The sequence below is a fragment of the Bos mutus genome, chromosome 22 (assembly GCF_027580195.1).
Source record: "Bos mutus isolate GX-2022 chromosome 22, NWIPB_WYAK_1.1, whole genome shotgun sequence".
NCBI classification, from domain to species: domain Eukaryota; kingdom Metazoa; phylum Chordata; class Mammalia; order Artiodactyla; family Bovidae; genus Bos; species Bos mutus.
Window position 1 is genome coordinate 65,798,326 of NC_091638.1, and position 15,400 is coordinate 65,813,725.

A 15,400-nucleotide genomic window follows, 5' to 3' on the forward strand; every position below is an offset into this window, starting at 1 on the left:
GAAAGGAACTCCTCATAATCATTGTGACCTTACCTTTCAAACCAAGTTTAAAAATTAAAAGAAATGTTTTCTTCTCTGTGGCTCCTTGCCCATTACAGGTTCTCCTGGAAATGGTTGTCTTCCAATTTATTGCATTAGCAGATCAGTAGGAATAAAGCAGGATGGTGGACATTGAACAGAAGTTCTCCTATAAAGAGAAAGAGAGCCAAAATCACAGTGCGTTCTTTTTCGGTCTAATGAGAGCTGCCACTAAAGGTTATGGCACAAGGTCCTCACACACAACTGAACCTCAGAGGGCTGAAGAGTCCTGGCTAACTGAAAGGTCTCTACGCAACAAGAGGGAAAGGCGTGGCCATCCTTCTGCCTAAGCTCTTAGCCTACACTAAACAATACCCCGGAAATAGAGACGTAAGAAGGGACAAATAAAACACACATGCTTATCTTTACCTCATGAAAACATCAATGACTTTCTCACTCAACACAGGGTTAGTTAGCAACAAAGGCATCATATTTTAAATTACTAAAACAGATTTTTACAGTACTCTCTTGTAGCCCCATGTAATACCTTTAAACAACTGTAACTTACCAGAAAGTGTGAGCTAAACATTAAGTTCATTTAAGCACTGCTGCTGCTGCTGCTGCTGCTAAGTTGCTTCAGTCGTGTCCGACTCAGTGCGACCCCACAGACGGCAGCCCACCAGGCTCCCCCGTCCCTGAGCTTCTCCAGGCAAGAACACTGGAGTGGGTTGCCATTTCCTTCTCCAATGCATGAAAGTGAAAAGTGAAAGTGAAGTTGCTCAGTCGTATCCAACCCTCAGAGACCCCATGGACTGCAGCCCACCAGGCTCCTCCGTCCATGGGATTTCCCAGGCAAGAGTACTGGAGTGGGGTGCCGTTGCCTTCTCCGTCACTTAAGCACTGCTGCTGCTGCAAAGTCGCTTCAGTCGTGTCCAACTCTGTGCGACCCCATAGACGGCAGCCCACTAGGCTTCTCTGTCCCTGGGATTCTCCAGGCAAGAATACTGGAGTGGGTTGCCATTTCTTTCTCCAATGCATGAAAGTGAAAAGTGAAAGTCAAAGTGAAGTCGTGTCCAACTCTTAGCGACCCCGTGGACTGCAGCCCACCAGGCTCCTCCGCCCATGGGATTTCCCAGGCAAGAGTACTGGAGTGGGGTGCCGTTGTCTTCTCCGCACTTAAGCACTAGCTGCAGCCAAATCCTGTCTCTAATGTGAATTAACCAGATGCTATACATGAAGGACTTTAAACTGTCTTTCAAGGCACTTTGTTTAAACCTAAACACTGCATGAAAAGACACAAACTATGGACAATATACTCATCAGAAGTCTCATAAGGATGCAGTCTACAAGGCCTCTCAAAATAAATGCTGTTCATTTCATGCCTTTGTTCCACAAAACTCACACTACAGGGTGATTAACTAAACATTTTCCCTCAAACAAGATAATAGAAACAATGCTAACCACTTGCTAAAAGAAAATGAATCAACAAAAGCCTAGTTTATTATGAAGAAAATACTTGATTCTGAAAACAAAGCATTTTACCAGTGAAATGTTTTCTAAACAAAACCTTGAAAAAGTTAACTAATCACCTAGATTTTTGCTTTACATCATAAGAACACATCACCTCCACAGTCCTCAGATGTGACTAACTCAGCGTGCTGGTGTAATGAGTGGGTTTCTAAATGTTGCAGGTAATTCTAGTCCCATCACAACCACTCTCCATGGAACGGGTTCCAGAGCCCTTTAAAAATCCAATGAAGTTACGTACTTCACAAAATACATACGTGCCCCACATGTCTGGCACTTAACTCTGGGTAGCTGTAGGGCCCTCAAGTCACCTACAATCTTTTCTCCACCAGTCAAGTCCACCCACTTCATCCACTTCCAGGCTGGTCAACCACAGGCTCCCAGCAGAGCTGTACCGACCTGCCAGCCCCAATGTGCTGCATACTCCTGCCCAGGGAAGCCAAATGATAAAACAGCCCTCAAACACGCTCAGAGCATCACAAATCCAGGTGCTTATGAAGTTGTAAAAAGTAAGACTTTTCTGGGAAAAGATCTGTGTTAATTATTCAGTCCTTTCCCTTAGACTAATTACAGGAAAGAGTGGGTCTATACTATTGATAGTAAGAAATCTGGTTACTCCCAAGTGTGAGAATGTGAGAAACAAGATCAAAAGACAGAAAACAGAATGAAGTGGTACGTAAGTGCATTCATATTACTCCTGGGTAAAGAATGTGCACTGAACATACACTGAAATGTCTCTAAAACCACAGTGAGAGAACTGTTCGGGTGTTTTGTCTTGTTTTTTAAAGGCATATCCCAAGAACCAACAAAATTAGAGGAGTGCTGGAAGGAAGCAAAAGGAACACTGGCTGAAAAAGGTTATTCAACGAACACTTAAATTCCCAAATCCCCTTGGCCTTCTTCCATCCCTCCCAGCCCCACATGACAAGAGGAAGCCAGAAAGGACGGTGACTACTGCAGAGCTGAGGATGGGTTTGCCACTAGAAACAGAGGGACCCTGTGAACTGCAGAAAGAATACAGAGTGAGGCCTACTCATCCACCCACCCTACCCGCTCCAGACTCTTCTACCGGGCTCTGCCGTTTCCAGCTAGGAGGAAGACTGCTGATGACTTCTGATCACTGACCTCAAGAAGCAAAGGCCTGAAAACCCTGACACTGGGGACTTTGCAACCAAAGGAGCTCAACCGGTCACTCTGATGAACAGTCCCCAGCCAATGAGCCCCTACCCACGAAGGGAGGCTCCAATCAGCCACCCTTACTTTCATCTTTAAGTTTTCATCGTAAACCTGCAGAACAGTTGCAAGAGCAGAACAAGAAACTCCCACAGACCCTTCCCCTAGATTCACAACTAATCACTGTATCAGTTTTGCTTTCTCCCATCCCAAACAGTTGAGTTTCTACAGCCATCATGTCCTTTACCTTTAAATAGTTCACCAGGTATTTCCTAAGATCAAGGAGACTCTCTTATACAACCACAGTACTTACGTCCAAATCAGGAATTTAACACATTAACAGTCCCGTATAGACTATATAGTTCACATTCCATTTCTGCCAACTGTTCTACGATGTCCCTGATGGCAAGCCCCCTTCACCTCAATTCAGGTTCACGAATCACACTTGACATTGTGTCTCCATCTAAAACAGTTCTTCAGCAATTCTCTGTCTTTCACGGCATCTCTGAAGAACCCAGGAAAGTATGAATTTCTGGCAGTAACACCACACAAGTGGTAAGTGAGGTTTGTTTCTCCTAGAGTATCACATAAGTAGTAAGATAGTATCAATGTGTCCCATTATTGGGATTTTGATCATTTAGTGAAAATGATATTTGTCTTATTTCTTCACTGTAAAATAACCATTTTCCCCTCAGTAATTAACTAGTAAATAATCTGTATGGAGATAAAGTTTGATATTACATTCTTAAAACATTCACCCAATAGCTTTACTAACCTCTGGCAATTCTTGTCTGAATCAACTGTTATTGACAGTTATAAAATTCTGTTTATTTTGTAAATCTACTGTTCCTTCTACACTTATCAGCTGACATTATAACTAAAGTATATTGCCTTCTCCCCACTCATTCTTTAATTCATTAGCAGTATGAACTCATGGATTCTTAATTTATCCATATCACCATTCATTCTGATGCTCAAGTTATCCTAGATCTGGCCAAGGGGAACCCCTTCAAGCAGAGGAATGTGTACTTTTCATGTTTTTTGAATATTCCCTTATTTCTTTGCATAACAACATGTTTCAGATTAAACTTTTACATTTTATGCCCCAGCTCTGAAATCACCCACTTCTCCAAGGACTCCTCGTTCCTTACAGTGGAAGATGTGATTTAGAAATGAAGATCTGAGAAATTATGTTCATAGACAGTGAACTAAGCTGAGAAAGAATGGAACTGTCGTATGAATTCAACTCTGTGTGTTGTGTAACTTTTAAATATGAATGAAAAACACAGGTTCTGATAACATCTCAGGAAAACCTGTATCATGAAAGATAGAGAACAAAACAGACAGAAAAATGCAGGATGGAGGAAAGACTACACAAGGAAAAAAGTACCTTAAAAAATTATCTGACATCCTCAGGAAGATAAACGTGTACGTGTGTGTGTGTGTGTGTGTAATCAGCAGACCAATACATAAAGAAAATTATTTCCAACCCAGAAGTCCATCCCCAGCCAAACTACCAATAAGGAACACACAGAAGTCTCAGAAGATGTACCTCCCAGCCATTCTCACAGAAAACTGCGAGACTGCGCTCCACTAAACAAGAGGGAGAGCACCACAAAGGCGACAACAGAGAACAGGCGATGAAGAAGAGGGGCGAGAACTCCCAGGGTCCCGGCAGGGAGAGCAAGCAGCCCAGTCTGGAGCAGGTAAAATTTCTTCAAACAATTAAGCTGATGGAATACCTCAATACATAACTGGCTGAAAGTTTGAGGCTAAACTAGTGATTGATACATTAAAGAAAAAAAAAGGCAACATTTCCTAGGAAAACCAGAAGCTGTTTACAAAAAGTATTTGTAATGTACCACTTGACACTATAAACAGCATCCCAAGTAATAACAGATAAATACTGATTTAACCAAAATCGCAATAGAACTATACTGGAGAGACAGGGACGAGGGTGCAGTGTGGGGGGTGGGGGGCAGCGAATCCTTATCTGCCCTATCTTTTCACAGCAGGAAATCAACTTAAAACTAAACTAAAAAGAAAAAAAATCAGCAAGCATGCATACAAGTATGAACTCTTCCAAAATGCTCTTCAGACATATGGAGGTAAATATGTATTTTTTTTTAAATGGGCTAAAAGAGTTCTAAGTAATACAGTTACCTTCAGGGTAAGAGGGAAAAGAGGGAGGGGTGCCTAGGAAATGCTGTCATCTATCCAACCTCCTAAAACTGGTTCACCCTTAACTGGAGGTATGCAAAATCGACCCCAAAAGACTTTTTTTCAAATACATTTTAAGAAGAATATTAGACTGGGAGACGGCATTAAATGCTGAGACCAGAGAACTGTAACATCAGCTACTCACTAGTTGTGTGACCTAAGACAAGTCACCTGACTTGAGGATCCATTTCTTCATTTACAAAATAAAGGAGCTGGGCTAAATTAACTCTAAACTTCCTTCCTGTTTCAACAAATTTATAAATCTAATATAAAAATAATCAAAATTTTAAATATGGTGCTGGTGGCCATGGACAGCAGCAAATTAAATTACAGAAAGAATGAAGCAAGACTTGGTGAAATAATAAATGGAGAGAAGTAAAATGGGGGAAAAAACTTCTGCTTTAAGCCTGTGGGTACCAAGATGGTGCTGATGGTGAAGGTGAAATGAGAATAGCACTGTTTGATTAACGAAGACAAAAGAGTTCCCAACCCTGGCAAGGACAAAAATGAGAAAAGGACACGGCTCCAGAACAGTGGGACCAACTGCACAGTCACAGAAGCTAGAGGAGGAAAATGGAGATTTGCTACTCAAGAATCATTTGATGCCTTAGTCCTCCTGGGTTATAACAGAATACCATACATTCATAACTTACAAACAACAGAACTCTACTTCTCACACTTCTTGAGACTGGGCAGTCCATCGTCTGGTGACTGCTGGGTCCTCACACAGCAGGAACGGGTAAGGGAACCCTCGGGGATCACCAAGCCCATTCATTAAGGCTGCACTCTCATGACCTCATCGCCCCAAGGCCTCACTCCCCCAAACCGTCACACTGAGGATTGGGTTTCAACCTATGAATCTTGGAGCGGGGACACAAACGTTCAGGCTTAACAACTGGTAGCGTTATTCTCTCAGAGGAAATGGATCCAGAGGCGCCCCTCAAAAAAGGGAAAACAAGATCTTTTTTTTAAGATAATATACTTCTACTTTTGTATTTCTTCTTGCCAATCATTCCTTAAAGGAGCCACATTTTCCTCAACAGCCATATACTATAACCCTATCAAAAAGGATCTCCTCTTTCCAATACTAATCAGTATGATCAAGGCCAATGAAGAGAATGTAAGAACATAATTATAAAAATATCAGTCAAGAATGAGGGCTGGTTTAGCCTAAAACAGCAAAGGAACAGATTCTCAACTAAAGAGTAACTAAATATGTACCTGCTTAGTCACAGAACTTGAGAACAGCAAGAGTGAACATCTAACCCTTACAAACCCTTTGTGCCAGCATTATACGTGTGCTTCTCAATCCTCTTAGGTATTACTCCTATTTTGTAGTTGAGAACAATAAGAAAGGACGTACTCCAAAAGAACGCTGAAATTTTTTTTTTAACTCACTTTGGGGGAAAAAAGGAATAATAACCTCTCTCTGTGCTCTTACATGAATTTTTAATATAAATTCCCTGATATTCTTCAAAGATGCAAATTCACAAGCGGAAACTACAGCTATTACGTAACAGGCAGGAAAATATGTTCTCCTTGTATCACATATCATACACAAACAACTAAAAACAACCTCTCGGTTACAAACAGGTGAAACAGCCTAGAGCCTGGGCACACAGAAGCAAGCAACTACTGTCACCAGCAAGTCCCGAGACAGGCCAGCTCAATCGATCCCAAGACGGGCCAGCTCGATGGTTCCCAAGACAGGCCACCTCAATCGTTCCTGAGACAGGCCAGCTCGATCGTCCCCGAGACAGGCCGGCTCAATCGTTCCCGAGACAGACCAGCTCAATCGTTCCCATGCGGATTTTAATAATCCTTTTTCTGCAAGCTGCTCACACATGTTCCCCAAACACCCAAGTCTAAAAAGATGCAAGATAGTGAGATGGGAAGACAATCCATCTCTATAAAGTTTTAGAGATAAAATGTTGATAAAATTCAACATTTTATCCTCAATGCCTAGCACACAGAAAATAAATTAACACCCCCCCTATTCTGACCACAAAAATCATCAAAAATGAGCATACAAACACTCGTAATTGAGAGAAACAACCTAAATAAGTAACATCCTTTGATAACTTCAGAGGCATCTATCTATCTATCTATATATATATAGTATATATTATATATATGATACCTGTGTATATGTATTATACATATATGCACACACACATATATGTAACTATCAACTAATTTCAGAAATACCAATTTAATACAAGCTGTGGCAAAAATACAGGCTTTGAAACCAGTAATCAAAAATATCTGTACCAAGAATACAAAAAGACTACTTTTTAAAGTATAAACACCCAAGGTAAATCCATACTACCACCTTTCAAAAGCAAAATCATGAATGTAAAGTACTCTAAGTAAAAACGTTGGCCCCTGATCGGATTACATCATCGTCTGGCTATGCACCCTAATGGACACTCAAATCACTGCCATTGTGCATAAAGTCAATCCAACCCAAGTTGCTATTAAAATGGAGCCAAATCATAAATTAGTAAATTAGCATCCGAAGTAAAGCCCAGAAAACAAACTCTGCCTGTGACAATGTCAGCGTGCAGAGGCAGAGCAACAGTACAAAAGATGACAGGGTTCCGACCGCCAAAGCCGTGCTTAGCTGGCTCACCCACAGTTACACACCGAGCTTAATTTGACGTAAAAGCTGAAACTTCCATAATCCACAGTACAAGAACAAGAAAGGCATCAACCTGCTACAGGACACCTTGGTAACCAAGCGATTAGTATATGAAACCCAAGTACAGAGGCTGGAAAACATGCTAAGCGACATGAAGGTGAATGAGCGTATTCACTGGAAACTCAACCCAGGAACGGGATTTTCAACTAGCAAACCAAGATATCTAAGAGATGAAAAAGGACAATCCCTTCAAATAGGCTCTTGGTTACCGTCCTAAAGAGTAGATGAAACAGGAATGGAGAAAGGCCCAAGTCACAACCACAAGCACTGCCCCAAGCTCCTCCTACTTTTAAACACAAATCTGATTCCTAACTGGCAATTCTAATCATACTCATAACTCCTGGTGTCCAGCACCAACATTTCTAAAGTTGTAAAAAAAAAAATAATAATTTTTTTAAGGTAAATACTCTGTACCTACGCTGTCCAATACAGTAAGCCACTGGCCACACAGAGTCATGAGTACCAGCAATACAGCTAGTTAAGACTAAGGAACTGAATTCTCAATTTAAATTTAAATAGCCCCACTGAGCACAGATAAAAGAATACTATTTTACTGGACAGCACTGTTCCAGCTCACATTAAAGCACAGAATAAAACATTGATAGTCTACAACCTTGGGTTAAGTTCACATCTACAGGCTTCAACTTTCTCAACCAAAATATGTAGAGGGTTCCGACTATCTCTGTGACTAAAAACAAATTAGGGCAGCAGGTAAACGAGTTCTAATGCCTTCGCCAAGTAAGTAAAGCCATACTTCCCCTCAAACCTCTGGCAGGTTACCTCCCTCTGATCACGCAAGGGTATCATACCACCCCTCACTCCACCAAACGTAATGGGGAAGACCACGGACTCAGATCAGTCTACCTTTGGACAAGTAATCTCACCTTTTCAAGCTTGTTTTCGTGATTGTAAGATGAGAGGATTAGACTAAACGAGTTTAAGATGCTTCAAATCCTAAACTACTATTTTTCTGTGATTCTACGAAGAAACATAAGTGAAACCAAGATACTTCAAGAACGGAAGAAAAAGGAATCAATGAATAACCACAGTCTCACACTCAAAAGAAATTATATTTAAACAAGATCTTAAAGCAGAGTCCCAGTGATAGAGAATTTAAAGTTACACTGTATCAGTGTCCTCCACTGGGAGACCGGTTTGGTCTGTTTAGGGGTGCCCAGTTTTTCATGTTTGATTAAGTCCATATGGGACATGCTGCTTTCTCCAAAGCAGGGAGATCGGTGAAACCAGGCGAATGCAGGTGGCTCGAGAACACACCGCACACAGAGGCTGTACTGTCCCTTCCCCTCACACAAAGTGCACCAAGGAAGTCCTCCTCCTCCATCGGGCAGGCTGCAGCCGTCACCACTGCTAAGGCAGGCTTCTCAGACAACATCAGACGTTTGCTCACTCTGTCAATGGTCCAAACCAAGTAAAACGATCCTCTCATGAAAGGAGCTGTGGCTATTCTTAGATGAAATAAGGAAACCGGAGTGAATTCATCCATGAACCTTTAAGACATCTTTCCTGTGGTCTATAACTCAGAACATATAAAAAACAGGACCAAAAATCCTAACAGGAAACTGGAGAAGGGAATAGTGGATAATAATTTATGTGAAGTGCGTTAAAAGGCAGATCAAGAGAGAACGACAGGCTTAACACTGCTCTTCAAAGGTGTATTTTCAAAAATCTTCTGTGCCAATAACAGACCCACTGGTATTTTTCTCAATCTTAGAAAATGGTGTGAGGGACAGGCTCACTGTCAAAGTACCATTTACAGCATGGTATATAAAAACAAAAGCAAATGTTTTATCTGATACTGACTTTCCTTTACATTACAGGTGATTTAACCAGGGCGCCACTGATGACCATTTAGTTTTCAACTTTTCAGTTCAGTTCAGTCGCTCAGTCATGTCCGACTCTTTGCGACCCCGTGAATCACAGCACGCCAGGCCTCCCTGTTCATCACCAACTCCCGGAGTTCACTCAGACTCACATCCATCGAGTCAGTGATGCCATCCAGCCATCTCATCCTCTGTTGTCCCCTTCTCCCTCTGCCCCCAATCCCTCCCAGCATCACAGTCTTTTCCAGTGAGTCAACTCTTCACATGAAGTGGCCAAAGTACTGGAGTTTCAGCTTTAGCATCATTCCTTCCAAAGAAATCCCAAGGCTGATCTCCTTCAGAATGGACTGGTTGGATCTCCTTGCAGTCCAAGGGACTCTCAAGAGTCTTCTCCAACACCACACTTCAGAAGCATGAATTCTTCAGCGCTCAGCCTTCTTCACAGTCCAACTCTCACATCCATACATGACCACAGGAAAAACCATAGCCTTGACTAGACGGACCTTTGTTGGCAAAGTAATGTCTCTGCTTTTGAATATGCTATCTAGGTTGGACATACCTTTCCTTCCAAGGAGTAAGTGTCTTTTAATTTCATGGCTGCAGTCACCATCTGCAGTGATTTTAGAGCCCAAAAAGATAAAGTCTGACACTGTTTCCACTGTTTCCCCATCTATTTCCCATGAAGTGATGGGACCGGATGCCATGATCTTCGTTTTCTGAATGTTGAGCTTTAAGCCAACTTTTTCACTCTCCATTTTCACTTTCATCAAGAGGCTTTTTAGTTCCTCTTCACTCTCTGCCATAAGGGTGGTGTCATCTGCGTATCTGAGGTTATTGATATTTCTCCCGGCAATCTTGATTCCAGCTTGTGCTTCTTCCAGTCCAGCGTTTCTCATGATGTACTCTGCATATAAGTTAAATAAGCAGGGTGACAATATACAGCCTTGACGTACTCTTCCTATTTGGAACCAGTCTGTTGTTCCATGTCCAGTTCTAACTGTTGCTTCCTTTTTTTTAAAAAAAGAAATATTTAATTAATTTAATTTTATTTTTAAACTTTACATAATTGTAAATCACAGAAGAAATCAAAAAGAAAAAAAAAAAGAAATCAAAATTTGCATAGAAACGAATGAAAATGAAAACACAACAACCCAAAACCTGTGGGACACAGTAAAAGCAGTCCTAAGGGGAAAGTTCATAGCAATACAGGCACACCTCAAGAAACAAGAAAAAGTCAAATAAATAACCTAACTCTACACCTAAAGCAACTAGAAAAGGAAGAAATGAAGAACCCCAGGGTTAGTAGAAGGAAAGAAATCTTAAAAATTAGAGCAGAAATAAATGCAAAAGAAACAAAAGAGACCATAGCAAAAATCAACAAAGCCAAAAGCTGATTCTTTGAAAGGATAAATAAAATTGACAAACCATTAGCCAGACTCATCAAGAAACAAAGGGAGAAAAATCAAATCAATAAAATTAGAAACGAAAATGGAGAGATCACAACAGACAACACAGAAATACAAAGGATCATAAGAGACTACTAACTGTTGCTTCCTGACCTCCATACAGATTTCTCAAGAGGCAGGTCAGGTGGTCTGTTTCGGAATTTTCCATCTCTTTCAGAATTTTCCACAGTTTATTGTGATCCACAGAGTCAAAGGCTTTGGCATAGTCAATAAAGCAGAAATAGATGTTTTTCTGGAACTCTCTTGCTTTTTCCATGATCCAGTGGATGTTGGCAATTTGATCTCTGGTTCCTCTGCCTTTTCTAAAACCAGCTTGAATATCTGGAAGTTCACGGTTCATGTATTGCTGAAGCCTGGCTTGGAGAATTTTGAGCGTTACTTTACTAGCGTGTGAGATGAGTGCAATTGTGCGGTAGTTTGAGCATTCTTTGGCATTGCCCTTCTTTGGGATTGGAATGAAAACTGACCTTTTCTAGTCCTGTGGCCACTGCTGAGTCTTCCAAATTTGCTGGCATATTGAGTGCAGCACTTTCACAGTATCATCTTTCAGGATTAGAAATATCTCCACTGGAATTCCATCATCTCCACTAGCTTTGTTCGTAGTGATGCCTTCTAAGGCCCACTTGACTTCACATTCCAGGATGTCTGGCTCTAGGCGAGTGATCACACCATCGTGATCATCTGGGTCGTGAAGATCTTTTTTGTACAGTTCTTCTGTGTATTCTTGCCACCTCTTCTTAATATCTTCTGCTTCTGTTAGGTCCATACCATTTCTGTCCTTTATCAAGCCCATCTTTGCATGAAACATTCCGTTGGTATTTCTAATTTTCTTGAAGAGATCAAAAGTACTGGAGTGGGGTGCCACTGCCTTCTCCGGAAGAGATCTCTAGTCTTTCCCATTCTGTTGTAAAATGCCAGAGTTTCCAGAAGTGGAACTGCTGGATTAAACAAGGCCCGTTTCCGGTTAGGTACACAAAGTCCCAGGGCTCTCCCCGGCGGCCATGGCTACTCCCACCAGCCCCCACCTGGCCCCTAACACCCGTGCCCAGCATCCTCTTCTCTTGGGAGCGCTGTTTTTGTCTAAGAGCCATTTACACTTCACTTTTCTCCTACTGTCTGTTTATATCCTTTGTTGTTTTTCTACTGGGCCTGTCTTCTCAGTGATTTGTAGTGGTTCTTTAAACGTAACAGAAAAGGAGCCCTTTGCCACAGAGCATCCCCCTTCACCTCAGTCCACTCTGGTGTCTGTCTGTGCCACTCCACTGAAACTGCCTCTTCAAGCTGCCAGCGCCTCCCGATGGGGCTACTCGAAGCAGATCTCTTCTGTCCCAGTCTCAGCTTTGCTCTCAGAGCAGTCAGAACTCTTCACTGCTGGAGCCTCCCTACTGACACAGTCTCTCCTCGGCTTCTTTGAGAGCACAGCCTCCTTGTGTTCTCACTGGCCGCCTCTCAGTGTCCTCTAAGGCAGAGGTTCCCACCGGGTTCAGACGGGACACGACCTAGGTACACTCTCCCGGCTTGACGACAGTGCTCAGGGTGTCAGTTTCCACTTGTTCTATTCACACTATCGCTGCAGCAACTCAAACAAGACTTGGGGAAAATCTTTTTCAAAGGGCTTTGTTGAATAAATGAAGCCATTTCCTCAGGTTTTTAAATATACCTCTATAAACACAGATGAGATTCAAATTTATAAAACTGGTTAAGGCCATCTCTGCACCTCAAACACAGGCACCCGTTTGCCCTTGGATGTCTTGTAAGCATATTAAATTTAATCTCTCCTAAACAGGCTTTTGCTCTCTATCACACACCAATCACCTAACAAACCCTTTCTCACCACGTCCGCCCCTCCCAGAAAAGGCGCACCCAGCTGGGGTAGACTCCTCTTTCCCTCAACATCCAGTTCACCAAAACTGTGTCAACTCCATCTTCCTCGCACCTCCCCTTCTCCAGCTTCTCTGGCCACCACCCAGAGGACAGAAATAGCTTCCTAACTTATCCCCCTGCGGCTCCTCTGCCCCTTTAAGCCACCGTTTACCTCAGTTCCTAGTCCGTGTCCCCTGCCCCTCTGTGTGAGCAGTGAGGACACTGATGATAATCTGCCCTACAGGGCCACTGCGGCAGCCGTGCCAGGCTTTGGAGCACATGAAACATGGCTAGTTCAAACGCAGAAGTGTTCATGTATAAAATACAGCTGACTTCAAAGACTGAGTACAAAAAGAAGTGAAAATACCTCATTAATAATTTTGTATGACATGCTGAAATGATATTATTTTGTATTACTGGGTTAAAATACATTAAAATTAACTTTACCTGTTGCCGTTTCATGAGGCCATTAGAAAACTTATGACTACATATGCTGCTTGCTCTGTATCTCTGAGACACTGTCCTGATTCACTGAGGGCACCAGCATGCCATCATTTTAATCACATGTGACCAAAGTCTAGAAAGCACAGGCCTGGCACTGGGTGGGCACCCAGATATTTGCTGGAGGCAAATATGGCCAACAATCACTATCCTTTATGCACACTCATTTAAAAACAAAAGATGGAAAATTTTACCTCTTACCAGAAGTTGAACCACACTTTGAAGTACAATTTTTATTAGGAAAACAACTTTACTTTTTTTGTTGTTTAATTCAACGAATACTTACTGAGACCTGCTCTTCAGAGCCCACCAGAGTCATGTGTCACAACTCCCAGCTGGTGCTGTCATGGGCTCACTGCTGCCCTTTTAGGAAGGAAAACCCATAACATGGGATCAGAGAAAGGCCTTCCTTGCTTCTCATATTTTGCGTTTTTACAATAAAACATCATTTGAATTTATACAAATACATAATTAAAAGAACACATATAAAGTGTTTTACCTACCTAGCTCCTTCTAATCAATTTCAGAACTGTTAAGAAAACAACTTTACACACACATGAATTTTAAGAAATACTGTCTACTTCTCTAACAATCATTCTAATTATATCATTAATTTTTAAAATTTTCCATTGTTAAATTTTCTATCAGAAGGGAAAGATATAAACTGGGAAAGACTGGAAAATCAAGATGGCCTAAAAAGACTTTGAGTCATCAACCCTTAAAACATTAGTCATCACAACTCAAAAGATCATTGTGAGAGCAGGAAAGCTAGTGGACAGGACAAGGAGGAAAAGAAACAAGTAGGTGGTTATTAATATGGAAAGTCTAATAAATAACAGGTGGGTAGTGATCATCTTAAAATGTACAGTAAGTCCCCCACATACAAATGAGTTCTGTTCCAAGAACACGTCTGTAAGCCCAATTTGTTTATAAGCCCAACAGAGTCAGCCCAGATACCCAACTAACACAAGCAGCTATGCAGTGCTGTACTGTAATGGTGCAAAACTCTTTTCACACAAACAATACATAAAAAGCAAACAAACACAAAAAATAAAGAACATCTCTAACCTCGCAGTACAGTATCTTCAAGCGTCCAGTAGTACAGTACAACAGCTGGCACTGAATGAATGGGCAAGAAGAGCTACTGCCTGGAGGAGGGAGGTGGGTGGGGGACGGCAGAGCCTCAGTGTCGTCCGCATCAGGAGACAGAGGGTGAGCTGCGGGGTCACTCCTGCCTGATGCACATGGCATCTGATGGCACAGGTGCTGGTTCCCTACTGAATTCAGTTCTATCTACCGTCCTGAAGAAACTACCCAGTGATGTCTGGGTAGTGGTCCCTTTCCTCGTCACAGGTGACACGGCAGCACTGGACTGCATCTGAGCGGCGGCTGCAACTCTTGGGGACCATTCTATGTTCAGGGCCTATGACTCAAAAGCTCACCGCACCTCCTCAAACAAAGAAAATCTCCTTGCCATTTCCTGTGTCATAAATCTCTTCTGAGCAGCACTGGCTACACCACCGCTGCTCTGCCGCCCGCTTCCGGACATCCTGGGCTTGAAACAGTGCACCGCTGTACTCTACGCAGTACTGTAAGGCACTCACAGCACAGCCGCTGGTGGAGACACGCACGGGACACTGCACCAGACACGGGCAGACAAGCGTTCCAACCTTTGGCAGTTCACAGATGAAAGCTTGCACACAGGGACTTAGCGTATTTAAACGTCCAATCACTATGCTGCACGCCTGAAAGTAACACAGTGCTGTATCCCAATAACCAGTGAAAAAACAAAGAAAACAAAAGCCCTGGAGGGGAGGATTTGGACCCCCCACAAAGATGTGTCAGACCACCTTACGTTATGCCCGTGGCATCTGAACTACCAGAGAGGGTGGCACCCTCAGAGGGGAAGGCTTCCTCCAGTCAGCATGAGGTCTCCTTCGGAGAACACGCATTCTTGACGGCCTCACACACACACAGCACATTTCAAGACACAGTATGGGACTATACTCTGAATGAATTTCTATGTGAGTCAGGCTGGAAGCCCTTTAAAAATTTCAATTTGGGTCCACAGTAAACCTCCAGCGATCAAT

At 42.4% G+C, this 15,400-nt stretch overlaps 1 protein-coding gene across 27 annotated transcripts in view; it reads right to left on the bottom strand.

Annotated features, from left to right (window-relative positions):
* The window catches only part of PPP6R3 (protein phosphatase 6 regulatory subunit 3), a 135,257-nt gene that overhangs the window by 95,115 nt on the left and 24,742 nt on the right, over nt 1-15,400 (bottom strand). For 26 of the 27 annotated variants that reach the window (XM_070360089.1, XM_070360088.1, XM_070360104.1 and 23 more), the window contains one exon: nt 34-187. The exons of the other annotated variant lie outside the window; for it this stretch is intronic. The gene's annotated coding sequence lies outside the window, so the exon portion shown is untranslated. The remainder of the gene's footprint in view (nt 1-33; nt 188-15,400) is intronic. 27 annotated transcript variants of the gene reach the window in all.